Below are 13,659 nucleotides of genomic sequence, written 5' to 3' on the forward strand. Positions count from 1 at the left end.
ATAAGAATGAGTTATATTATTCCTTCTCACTCTACAATGCACTCTAAGCCTGTGCTGGCATAAATAGTCAGGTAAATCAGATTAAGCCAAAAAAGATTTTACCCTTCTGTCTTTTATTCCTAGGAATCTGATTTTTAACATTTACACTAGGGGGGTTAGTTGTACAAACTTGGTACTCGTCTGCTTAGGAGTGTTTTTATCCCTTAAAGCAATATAATAATGCACAAAACCTGTAAGGTTTCTGACTCCACAGTAAGAGCAGAGCTTAAGAACAACAAGATCTCTTTCTCTGTCATAAAATCAATACTTTGATTACAGTTTACCGTAATTCCTGTAAAATCAGATCCTGAATTCTTTAGACGGGTAACCCTTCCAGAGCAATCAGCAGTGGTTATTTTTCCTTAAGACAGACGATAGACACATTATTTGCCTAATTGAAAAAAAAAAAATAGACACCAGGACATATGGGATGGCAGAGAAAAAGAAATATTTTATTTCATGGCATGCAAGCCACTTGCATGTGCTACAGAATACTCTTCCAAGTTTTATAAGAAAGCACTGCTCCCTCTTTCACTTTCTAAAGCATCAAAACAGACAACAGAAAAGAATGTCAATTTTAAAAATCAACAGATTAAGGACCAGAATCACACCAAAATTTTTGATTTAAAGGTAGCAATTTTTTTTTTTTTTTTTTTTGGATTCACAGCCACCAAGCAATAAACTTAGCACTTATTACTCAGGCAAAACTCTGCATGACCTTCTTGGAGTCTTGCCTGGGTGAAGAGTGTGGCAGACTGACCCCTGGGCTACAGTCGCGCAAACTGTTACTCAGGCGATTAATTTTACAACAGCCAGGAGTATGTCAATAGAGCTGCTCATCACAGAAAGTTAATCACCTTTCAAAGTGGTTACAGGATGACAATTTTAGCCACTATTTTTCATGAGGCTATTTTTTTAAGCCATCATGATTTAGTTGAGTACAAGCCCATCTTACGCTCTGGTGGAATTCATCAGCCACAATAAGGGGGGATAACATTGCCTGTGTTGCGAGATTTTAAAATTGTTGGGTTTGTTCCATGCTCAGAAGAATCTCAAACAAAGGTAGAAAATTAACATGACAATAAACTCTCTCAGCTCCATCTGTGCTGGCAGATGTGTCCTAAATTAGGACCAGATCTCATCCTTGCTTACGCCTGTGTAAATCCATATTAACTCCACTGAAGTCAGGGGAGCTGGTCTGAATTTAAAGGTTGTTACTATGAAGAAACTTAACCTCAGTATAATTACAGAGTTCCCTACAGGTAGTGCAAGAGAAGACATCAGTGCAAATTCCTATGTCTTTGTTTAAGCAAAAATGCCAATTTTCTTCTCTGTGTTACCTTGTGGGCAATTCTGGAGTAATCCATAGAAGCCTCCAGAGTCAGTTTGGATTGATGGCTTTGTGAGAACAAACCTTGCCTGTAGCCCTGGCTTTCAGGGCTGTGTGAAACTCGTGTTTGGGGAGGATGGGGCCTCAGGTCCCGAAAGGCTGTGAAATGTATGGAACCCTCCAGGATCCGAAGTCCAAACCTTTTTTACGTGCTTGGCTGTGGGCGTAGTGGAGATAACCCTCCATAATCTGCTGTGCTCCATCTCTCCAGTCCACTGCACAGGCTAAAATTTATGAGCAACTTGCAAGCCCAGCTCCATGTAGAGAACATTACAGTGTTTAATAAAGAGATTAAAAACGTGGTGGTGACATCTACCCGTCCAGATGGTAATCCAAAGGGTGAAAAAGACAAATAAAACATAGAATCCATTTTAAAGTACTTTGATGATCCTCACTAGTTATCTGCATAGCTATTATTAGCTTGTAATTTCCTGCAGATATCCTGGTGGGTGTAGCCCTTGAGGTAGGAGCTGAAAGAGTAGGGGAGTAATGCCTTTGGGAATTAATTTTTAAAAAAGCATTCCACAAATATGAGAGATCTGGAAGAGCATGCAGAGATGGTTAAAAAAAAATTGATAAAACAGGTGATCAAGGTTTGGGAGAGTGGTGGAGAGCTGACACAGTTAAAACCCAGGAAAATACAGAGATACAGCATTGTAAAATATCATGAAAGTGAGGACAGTCTGGAATGAGAAACAATGGAAAAGTTTTTCCTTCTGTCCAGTCACTGTACTACAGACATGATCTGGCAGGATCTTTAACCACCTCTATGGCTCAGTCATATGCATCATCTGGTCTGCAGAGGTTAACCGCAGGGGAAGCAGCTGCAGCACTGTTGTTATGATAAGGACATTTGTCCATTTGAGAGTGGCACTGAAACCAAAAAATCTATTCAAAGAGGTTACTGGTCAGCTACTACAGACTTCAGAAGTGGTTCTTCTGGGGGCTGGTATTAGTAACAGATTGTCATGGGCAGTGTCTGGAAATCCAAGCTATCCTAGCAATGGAAACTTTCATCTAATGGTAAATAACTTCCAATCACTACCGCACTGCATTTCTATCATAAGGCTGTAGAAAAAAGGGGGAAATTTCCCATTTATCCAGGGAGAAAACTCCTCACTGAAGCAGGAAGTGAAATACCTCTTATGACATTTCTCTCTCTCAAAGTCTTCCCAGAATACTTCAAGACAGAAGGAGATTCACTTCTCACAAGATCTGTTGCACAAAGGCCACGCGGATGCCTGGTACAGTGGTGCAGTTCTGAAATCTCTTTGATATGTCTTTGGCTTCCTGGAGAAGTATTTATGTCCTTTTTTGCTGCCACAAGGGGCATTCACTTCTGATCTTAAAATCTACACACCTATTAACATGGCCTCAGGATTCATTTTCAGGGCCTCTCTTCCTCCTTTCCTAATAAAGTCCCTTTGCGTGTAGGTTATGAATCTCCACGAGAGCTCTGCAAACCGCTTTGTTAAAAAGGGACCGGTGTGATGGAGATAAGCCCCATCCTGCATTCACTCAGCACAGAAACAGACTTATGTGCTGAGTGGGGGTCCCATCTGTGCACAGATCAGAGCAGCGTGACTCACTGAGCCATTGATCTCCTTGAATTAGAAATCTTTCATGTGTCCATAAGGAAATATGAAGGCTCAGTTAGAAAGATGAGAACTTCGAACTTATTTTATCACCTGGTGACAATTAGTTTTTTGCAAACCTGAAAGGTCAAGCAGTGGAAACATCAGGAAGGGAAAAATAACTTTCTACATAAGAAATCAGGGCCACACCATGATCTAATATAAATTGGCATGGCTCCATTGAGGTAAATTTCTTATGACCAGAAGAACCGGTCCTTCTTGCATTCCCCTCAGAAGTCACGTATGAGATCTTATCACTGCAGTAAACTCTGAACAATCGCAGAACACTGAAACATCTGCAGCTTGGAGGAGCCAGGGGTTAAAATGAAAGGCCCCTTTCTTACACAGAAGTTATTGTTTTCTTTGCTGAGGAAATGTCTTACTATCTACAGTTGTCTGCTTGAACTTTCATCTCATACTGTTAAGAACCACTAAGTACTTCTTTTTATGAAAGTCCTGGGCTTACATGATAGCATAGATGTCCCTAGTAAAAGCAAGCACCATTTACTGCAGCCTTCTCAGAATGGCCCCTTGTGAGAGATCATTTGTGCCAGGCAGGCCAATGTAGGTTGGTCCCACATTTCTTCACTTACAAAATGATAATAATTTCCTACTTCAGTGAGTCCGCTGTTGGTTGAGGGGCTTGTTCTAAACATCAGTTATAATGAGGAGTCACACTGGTGCAGAAGAGGAAGAAGAGGAAGTATCTTTGGTAATTCAGAGTGGTTGGATAATTGTGTGTTATATCCATGACCAAAGTTACATGTTTTTTGATGAAGGACTAAGGAAAGATGACAGGGGATGGAGCTAATCTTCCTGGCCTGTGAACTGGCTACGTTCCCTAGGCTGCAGTTTCTGTTACCTGACTTCATGCAAAAGTAACTTGACTGTGTTGGCATGACATGGGTCAATGCAATGACCCTTTCCCCGGGTGATGTGAGGAAGCAGGCCTCCCTAAGCAGTGGGTGTAATCCCTCACCTTTGTCCTCAGGTTGCTCTTGATTATGTGTATAATGGAGCCCTTTCAATTTAGTTTTACCAGGTAAATAAAATTTAGCTTTCTGGGTTTGCAGGCAAGAGTGAATTTTAATGACATGCAACTTGATTGATATTTGAGGTTTGAGAAGGATTGCTCTGTAATGGCTGAAGAGTAGGCTCTTTCCTCACAAAGTTTTTATTAGGGCTTGGAATACCTCTCTAAATCTCGAGTCCTGGAATATCACTTCATGGAGCCAGTTTAATACCCTTGAGACTCAACTGAACTTTGGTGCAATAGCTGTGGTTTTATATGAATGTGAAGTACAACACAACCAGGCTCCTGTGCTGATCAGTGTGCCAAATTCCACTGCAGTCAGACCAGGGTACAAGCTTTCTAACAAAATGATGAATTAGGTCCATGATGTTGTAATTAAAAATGGAAAAAGTTTTCTGTTAGGACTTCCTTCACTCACCAAATTGTAACCCACTAGCTAATTCATCGTTCCCAGGACAAGAAGTATATGCTGTTTTTGACTACAGTCTTTATGTTGTAGCCTGAATGCTTTACGCTAAATTCTGATAGATGCTGTTTGAAGTTAACAACCAGATAAAAAACCCTAAACCAGAACTACCCCCTAAAAAGAGGTATATGAATCAGATGTTGCTTAGTCTGGATCCTCATTCTTCAGACAATACAACAGAAATGCCCCGTTCATTTGCCTTCCAAGAGGTATAAAAGGGCTTTGTGAAACAATTCAATACACAGGCCCGTGGTGTTCATATCCATGGTTCCAGTGCAGACTATGCAGGAAGATTAAGGGTAGGTAATGAATGCCCATCTGCTGCTAGTCAAAATTTATGTTCTAAACAACATCCATATTTCTGGTTACTTACGCTCATTTTGTTTGTTGTTTGGCAATGTAGTCCTCTATAGAATTTGCATATAGGTTCCTACTGATAAAGTTTAAATGGCTGCATTTCACTCTGTTCCTCGTCAGTATTCAAAAGACTACATTATACGAAATATGCTTCTGAGTAGTGACTTCTTGTTCAACTCTTAATTGAATGGAAGCCATGAGAACATACCCAGCAGGAATGCTGCCAGCCCTGTATTGAGTTATCTCTGTAAGTCAATGAGAAGCATCAAAACATTGCTTTTTTAAGGAGTTCATTCTCATGGTTTGATAACACGATATACAGCAACTTCTCATCCACAAATACCGTTGGAATATGACTAGAACAAGAGATTTGGGGGGAAAAGAATCCTGATGTAGTAGACTGCTGTGATTCACAGTTGCTCTAGGAAAGGGAGAGAAACGCTCTGTTTGTATGGTTTGTAGTTTAACATGAGATTTATAGAGTTTCAGTTTAAAATAGGCTGAGATGCTTCAGTATTTTTCTACAGCTTCTTTGAGATCATGTGCATGGTGGATATACTTGGTAGAAAATAGCTTTGGTCAGTGATCGAAGGCAGAAAAAAAAGTCAATCTGATGCTGTAGAAGGCATTTGCAAAAATGCATCCCAGATTTTTTTTTTTTTTTTACATTGAAAAGTGAAACAACCTGTCAAGAAACAATATAAGAAAAGGAAGACAATGTTTCTCCTGACTCATATGCTTCTGATGTTCTAAGCTTTCAGCTGATATTAGTGGCAAATATAAGTTAATAATTAATAATAAACAGGCAAGATTCAGTGTAAATAGCTGCTGGGAGAGGGATGCAATAGATAATATTAGAATTTCAGCTGTGCTTGTGTAAGTTTCTTTGCAGTCAACAAATTTAAACCTAGAGCCCTGTAAAGGGAGATAAAACTGAATGAGTAAATCCAATTATATTTATCATAAAAAGATTACATGAAAAAAGTAAGCATTGCTGTGACCAATGTCTAAATGAGGAAACTGATGCATGGTAAAGTGCAATGACTTGACTGGAGTGTTACAGTAGTAAAGAAAGCCTGGGTCTCAACTCTCATTGCTCCTAGTCCAGCATCTAATGGACTGAGCTGACTCCATTGTAAGCTTATTTCAGGGAACTTTATGATTAGATATTTTTACTTAACCTGGTAGGCAGAAACTTGTTTTCTCTTATACAAAGCTATTTAAAACTTCTTCTCCTCTCAACGCACTTTTAGTGGGAGTCAGTGAGAGACATTTTGTTGAAATCTGCTTTCTAAGCAGCTTCAGTTCCAATCTTATCCTTGCCTCCAGCCTGGCTATCACTGCAGCGCACTTGTCTCAGCTCTCAGTTTTTAATTACTCCCTTAAGGAAGAGTTGTTTTCTGATTAGGACCTTGGATGAGGATCCAAAAGATTATGCATAGTTAGTGGCTCCCTCTGAACCCAACCTATTTAATCTCTGTTTTTCAGCTGCCCACTTGCAAAATAGGAATAAAAATTATTCTGCTTTCAGCTTTTGGTATTGTCTATTCAGACTACATGTGTTTGGGGAAAGATTATTCTTTATTAACTATGTCCATGTACTGGTTATTTTAGCCTTTAAAAGAAGTATCGTGTAATACAATTCACTGTCAATTTTGGGCAGACATAGAATACAATCCTCAAACTCACTTTCAGTTTCCAAGCATTTGCACACAGAACCTCTGGAAAGAAAGTCCTCACTATACAGCTTGCCATATGTACAAGCTGTTGAAATAATTTAAATACATTTGGCTTCCAAGAGTGAATTTCATATGAACACAGTCTAAACAGATATTCCTGCGCAGGAGCTGAGACGCAGCTGGTTTTTTTTCATACACACGGCATTTTGTTGCACAACAGGGCTCAATTCTTGAGCAATTTTGTTTCAGTATCGGCACATACCAAGAGCTCAAACTCTGAAACTCAAGGTTTAAGACATGTATATATGGATATACACATCCTCATAGACAAGCTGATGAAGAGCAGACCAGATAAGCGGACAGCAAGATGGACTGAATGGCTGTGATCAGCAGCATGAAGTCCAGCTGGAGGCCAGTCACTAATGGTGTACCCCAGGAGTCAATACTGGGATCAATACTGTCTAACATCTTCATTAATGACCTAGTTGACGGACCAGAGTGCACCCTCAGCAAGTTTGCAGGTGATAAAAAACTGACAGGAGTGGCTGGTACACCAGAGGGTTGTGCTGCCATCCAGAGCCACCTGGACATGGTGGAGAATGGACCAACAGGAATCTCACGAAGTTGAACAATGGCAAGTGCAAAGTCCTGCACCTGGGAAGGAATAACCTTATACACCAGTACAAAATGGGGACAGGTGGCTGGAAAGCAACTTTGCAGAAGAGGAGCTGGGGTCCTTGTGGACCAAAAGTTAACCACAAGCCAGTAATGTGCCCTTGCGGCAAAGGCAGCCAACAGCACACAGGGCTGCACGAAGATCATCGCCAGCAGGTTGAGTGAGGTGATCCTTCCCCTCTGCTCAGCCCTGGGGAGACCACACCCAGAGTGCTGTGTCCAGTTCTGGGCTCTCCAGTACAAGAGAGAGATGGAGCTATTGGCATGAGTTCAGGAAAGGGCAACTAAAATGGTTAAAGGATTGGAGCATCTGGCATAAGAGAAGAGGCCAAGAGTGCTGCAGTTTTTTAGCCTTGAAAAGCGAAAGCTCAGGGGGGACCTGATCAATGCACATAAATACCTGATGGGAGGAAGCCTATAACAAGAAGGTAGCCAAAGGAAGAAGCACGTGGAAAGACAGGATCAAATGGAGTTACTGGACTGTACAAAGGGGTGCCCATCAGCAGTATAAACAATCAACTAACTAAGAAAAGGCTTTCTCTAAAACTCATTCAAATGATTTAGAAATGCTTTGTCAAGAAGGCTACAATGCAGCATGATGTGAATTTATTTTTAAGTATACTGCAGTCAGGATAATCAAACAAGTCAGATTAGAAAATGCCCACGTGAAGCTATGCGGACCAAAACTGCTGTAATCTAGACCAGAGACCGAGCAGACTACCTGATTCACAAAATCAGGAATAGAGCATGTACAATTTTATTTGAGAACACATCTTTGCTCATCCCTGTCCCTCATTCAAAGACAAGAATGAAGTCAGATCCTTTGTGCTGCCTTCGGTGATAAAACAAAAGCAGATGACTTCTGCACCTCATTTGCTATGCTGATTTCAGGATTAATAGCAAACATTCATACCCAGTGCCTGCTAAAGCATATCCCTAGTACAAAAGTCCTGAAAATGAGAATGAAAAGGTACTAAATAGACTTTGTCAAATGTTTAAGAGCTTTTCACCCCCTTTCAGTCTGGCTGTAATTCTTGTTCTGCCAGACAGGCCAGAATGGTTCATTGCTGTCTTCTGCATTTTACATTTTTAAAATATTTTTCCCCATCTTTGTTGTTAAACATTCAAGGGAAAAGCATAGCTCCAAGAGGCCATTTCTGTTTGGTAGAATTATTAAATTTCAGCAGAGGCAATTCTAGAAGTCCAGCATCCCAGGCCATTATAAACATTAAAGAACAATGTGCTATTCCAGCCTTAAATACTTTTAAAACTGGGAATGAAATAGACCCAATTTCTTCTTTCACAGCAACTGGTATGATGAATGTATTACCTGGTGAGTGCATAGAGGTAATCACAGGTAATCAGTAAGTTGCTGTGATTTACCAGCTTCCAGCTTGTCAGCTGAGCCACAAGAGCTGGGTGTATGTGATCTCCCAGGCATTTGCAATTGTGGAGTAAAATGAGTTAACTTAAACCACTTAACCTGTCATGTTTCATTACACATCTGCAGCAGTGTAAGAGCACATTACACTGCCAATTATCGTGTGTTATTTGATGAATAGTAGATCATTAAAATGGGGAAATTTGATCATTTGCAACTATCTATACATATGGATCACACATCAATCCCACTGGTAGCCTGAAGTGAAAAGTTTGAGCAAGCTTAATTCTTTTCCTAGTTCTCATAGCTTAAAAAAGGATTACATTTAGCTGAGCACTCATCCAACCTGACAACTTGCTATCAATAGCTCTGCTATTTCAGTGCCCTGTCTAGTAGTGGCAAGACTTAGGCACCTACAAAAAACCCAAAGAAAAACTCCAAACTTGTACTCAGATCTCAACCAGGCAAAGCTTAATTTATGTCCTGATGTTTCTCTTACATGGCAATCCTTTTAGTTGTTCACCTACTAGAGGGCTGCATTTCGGCTCCTGTTATTTACACATTTTTTACTCTACTTTCCATTAATCTCAATTCTTCTATTAACAAAGAATTGCACATCCCAAGGAAGATTGCTGCTTATAGATCTTCATTCCATCAAGCTTTCTGTAAGTGCATTTGTAGCTCACATAGGCCTAAAGTCTCCTCTTTAGAGTCAGCTCTCCTAAATGCAATGGATGTATGGGACACTATGTAGGTATTTTATAAGAACCATCCAGCACCTCATGCATTTGCAGCTGTATTACACAGCCGCAGTCCTGCTTGGTCAAAGCAATGTTTATACTAAAAGCTGACTAGTGACACTGGCACTGACATGCCAGAATTTGGAGAACGTTTCTAACACAGGCCTAATGTAATCGTGCGCAGCTTTCTACATTAAATACTAAAGCACCTCACTAATCAGGGCAGCAAAAATACATTTTAAAGTATATAATCCATCCAGTTTTATAACAAGTCATTGCCACCATCCCAGCTGTATTACCACATAGCAGTACACATCAATCATCCAGGAGGATAGCATCATAAATCCAACATCATAAACGTGAATACCACTTACAAAGCCAAAAGGAGCTGAACCCAATGGAGCTACATAGATTTATACCAAGCGTTACATCTGTAATCTCCTCCAAGCAGTAATCCCTCTTAATTGACCATAGTCTCTCTTACTACAAACAATGAGAAGGAAAGACACAGGGAAGGGGAAGGCAGAGCTGTATTTCCTCCAAAGAGAAAGGTTTGATGAAAGATATGATACAGCACATATGTGAGGGAGACAGATTTCTCAGCCTGCCTAATAGACTTCCATGAAAACTAATGACTGTCAGAAAATGAACCTACTTCCATCCAAGAATACAGCATATATAGCACCATATATATAAGAAATGCAAGCAAAGCCTTTCTGAAATAAAGCATTACCCTGCATGCACAAACCATTCCTTGGAGAAGGGGTGAAAAAGTGAATGAACCACACATGCCAGGTGTTCCTTGTGTTCCTTGATGCTGCCAGTAATTCTTTAAAAAGGACTGTTGAATGGGAGAGGAGAGAACAGAGCAGAACTCGCTGAAGAGAACTGGGGGAGAAAAGGTGCTGGAACAAAGATTTTGAAAACACAAAGATGAGTCCCAAAGCGAAAAGCTCCATGAAATCAGAAACAAAAAAGAGACAAAGCTCTCCATGACCAGCATGAAAAGAAAGCCAGCACATACCAAGTCAAAACAGTTTTTCTCTACCTATTTGTCAACAAATTACCTTACACATCCCAAACACAGGGACTTGCTCCTGAAGCACCAAGTCGAAAGCAGAGGAGCAGCAACGACCTCCTAAGCAGCATGCCTGTGGCTGGCACTGCGGTTCCCCCGTGTCCCTTTCCACTGCCACGGAGCAGAGAGTGGGTAATGCTAAAGCAGTGCCGAGCCTTCAGCCAGGTCATGGGAACATGACACAGCTCAGGCGGTGTTGAATAAAAACAGTGCTGCTGTAGGAAGCATTTCAAACTCACAAGCTGGTAAGATGGAAAAGGAGAAGGGGCTTTTTTGAAACAAAAAAGGAGAAAGTCGGAATGGTAAACCACACAAGTACTGAGTTATAGAAAATATTCCAGCTCACAGCAAAACAAGTTACAAGTGCATTCGTAGCCAAGGACGAGAGTTTGGAGTTACATAAACTTTTAGCTTGAAACCACAATCAGTAGTAGAATAGAAACAAGAACGTTAAAAGTTATTGGAAATTTTAATCTCTGTGCAGTGTTCCCAAATGTTGTACATCATCCAGAGACATTGCCAGGCCCCTCTATCTGCCACATAGTTCAGAGATGACTTCTAGGTGCCTCATGGCCATCCTCTCTGCTGTCTGCCTGTACTCCCACCGTGTCTCAGTATTTACCCACCAGCTGGCACTGCAAGTCTGAAGCTCAGATGTGTCCAAAGGGTTGTGTCAGGAGTGCCCTGGAAGTAGGGCAAGGACAATGCCAATGCTTCTTTCCAAGTCCTCAGCTTTGAGATCAGCTTTAGTTCATTTCAAGTGGAGTAATTTGTAAAACAAGTAATCAAAAAAAGGTTTTTGGAGAAAAATCTAGGGTTAAAATGAGTCACAAGAGACTGATTTCAGCCTTAAGTACAAATGGTGGCATCCTGTGATGGTGACAGGAGGGAATGGATTGCAAAGTATAACACTGGTAAGCAGAGTAAAGAAGAGTCTTTGCTGCTGCCTGCAAATGATGTTCCAATGAATTTGTAACAATAGGGAATTCAAACTATGTTGTTAATAGTTGAGAAATGATACTACACAATTTTTAACAGAATAATTCACTATGATGATGAGTAAATGCTTTGTGAGTGCTATTTATCATTATTATTATAGATCCAGACCTTTTTTCCCCCCACTTAATCTTACCACAAGCTAAACTACAATCAGCTTCAGGCAGACATTTGTTTGAGCAAAAGCTAAGGAAGAATGGAGGGCTCTGTTGTGTTGCCCATCCTTTAAGCAAAGCTTCCCTTATTCCACACAATGTGCATAGAAACACATTCAAAGTAATATTAAATCCTAAGGCAGTGTGCTATAATTTAAATTGTTACTCCAACATCTAAATAATTTCATGGAATAATGAGTGCTATACTAATTATTTAATTACATTAGAGATCACTATTAAATGTTGAGACAAAGCGTCTGGCAATATTACTCTAATGAGTTGCATTACATTATCTGTAAACAGAAATGAACTGGGTTTGAGTCTCTCTATAAAATTATTTCCCCTCCAGCCACTGCCATCCCCACCCCCCTCCCTTTTATAACTGTTTGGGAATGCTGGGTTAGATGCCCGTGTTTAAGAAGAAATATGATTTCTCTGAAATAGGGCATTGGTTTGTAGCTCTTAAATTCATCGCCTTTTGAAATGAACCCACAGAAATCCACAGGTCATCAGAATCTCTTCTGAAGTCTAGTTTTTATGTGTAGCTTAGTTTGCCTAGTTTCCCTAACAGTTCCCCAGAGAGTCTTGCATTGTATATGTTTGTGACTGTATGGATGTTGTTCTCTGACGTTTGTACATGAATGTACTGTGCTCTGGTCCAGTGATCTGAGCAGCAGTCTGAAAGTCAGGATTTGGGGAGAATCTCTTTGATGTTGGTTAGCTGATAACCAAAGAATATCATTTCAAGGCAGTACTTACAGTTTCATCAGTGTAAGGGTGAATTCAACATTGTCAGGAATGTAAACATACCTTTTGAGAAGCTATATATCAGAATTTGACCTTTTGCTTCCGCATCTCATTCTGCTGAGAAATGGCCCTTGTTTGATACTCTTCTATCTTATAGGCATCCAGGGATATAAAACTAATGAAGCGTTTCATGTTGGAATTTACTCTACACTGCAACTGCAGAATAGGCTAGTATCTCCCAGGAAAAATCACATATTTTCTTCCAAAAATCTTTTCTTTGATTGAAGTAGTGACATCTGATCCAAAGCCTGCTAAAATGAAGAGCCATGCATCTTTAAAGAGATTAGAGTCTATAATGATTTGAAAGAAATGTACAATAAAAGGTGAACTGTAATTCATCTTACCAGCATTATGAAAAGCCTCATCTAAATAAAGAGTCTGAGAAAGTATAGATTCTTGCTTTTATAGAGCATATTAGCTGCACTGACCCTTTTTTTAAGCATTTTTTCATCCACTGAAATATTTATGAGCAGATTTAACATCCCCATTAACATTTAATATTCTTTTCCCCCCTTGCACCAAAATACCAGATGATGGATGAAGTGATAGCTTGAGGGCTGAAGACACAGGGCTTAGTGATAGCAATCTCTCACCTTTATATAGCAGTTTCTCATCCAGATGAAACTGGGCATTAAAGCCAGCTTGCTTTACAAGCTAGTTCAGAGCTCTTGAAAGTGGTCAAGGTTACAGTGACTTAAAGAGAATGGTTTCTGTCAGTCCTAATTTAACAGTGCATTTGTGTGTGATCGGGTGTATACATGCTTATTTGGTCTTATACTTGAACCTGACCTGCAAGAACAGAATTCTACTGGCTGGCTGTCTAGCTCCTTTCAATCTTCCAGCTCTTTGACTGAGATCCAAAGTCACTGAAACCTGGGCTTCTGTATCTATATTTACACTATTTTAATGAAATATAATTATTGTATTTGGAGCATGAGTTAAATGGGTAAAAAAACCTAACTTCTCATATAAGGCTTAGTTGTCTAAGCCAGAGAATTTTTAATCTGTCTTTACTAGAATTCTGTTTTAGACATTGAATGAGAGTTAGACAAGCCTTGAATTTTAGGATGAAAGTCTTCCTAGAACGAAATAGTGTTTATGAGATAGACATACAGCACAGAATACAAATATCCTCCAAGTACCACGGAGGGAGAAAACCACATTGAATAAAATAAACTGCATGCCCTTCTCCATTATGTATATCTAAATTGCTGCAATTAATACTTATC

The sequence above is a fragment of the Platalea leucorodia genome (assembly GCF_965183815.1).
Source record: "Platalea leucorodia genome assembly, chromosome: 4".
In the NCBI taxonomy this organism is placed as follows: Eukaryota; Metazoa; Chordata; class Aves; order Pelecaniformes; family Threskiornithidae; genus Platalea; species Platalea leucorodia.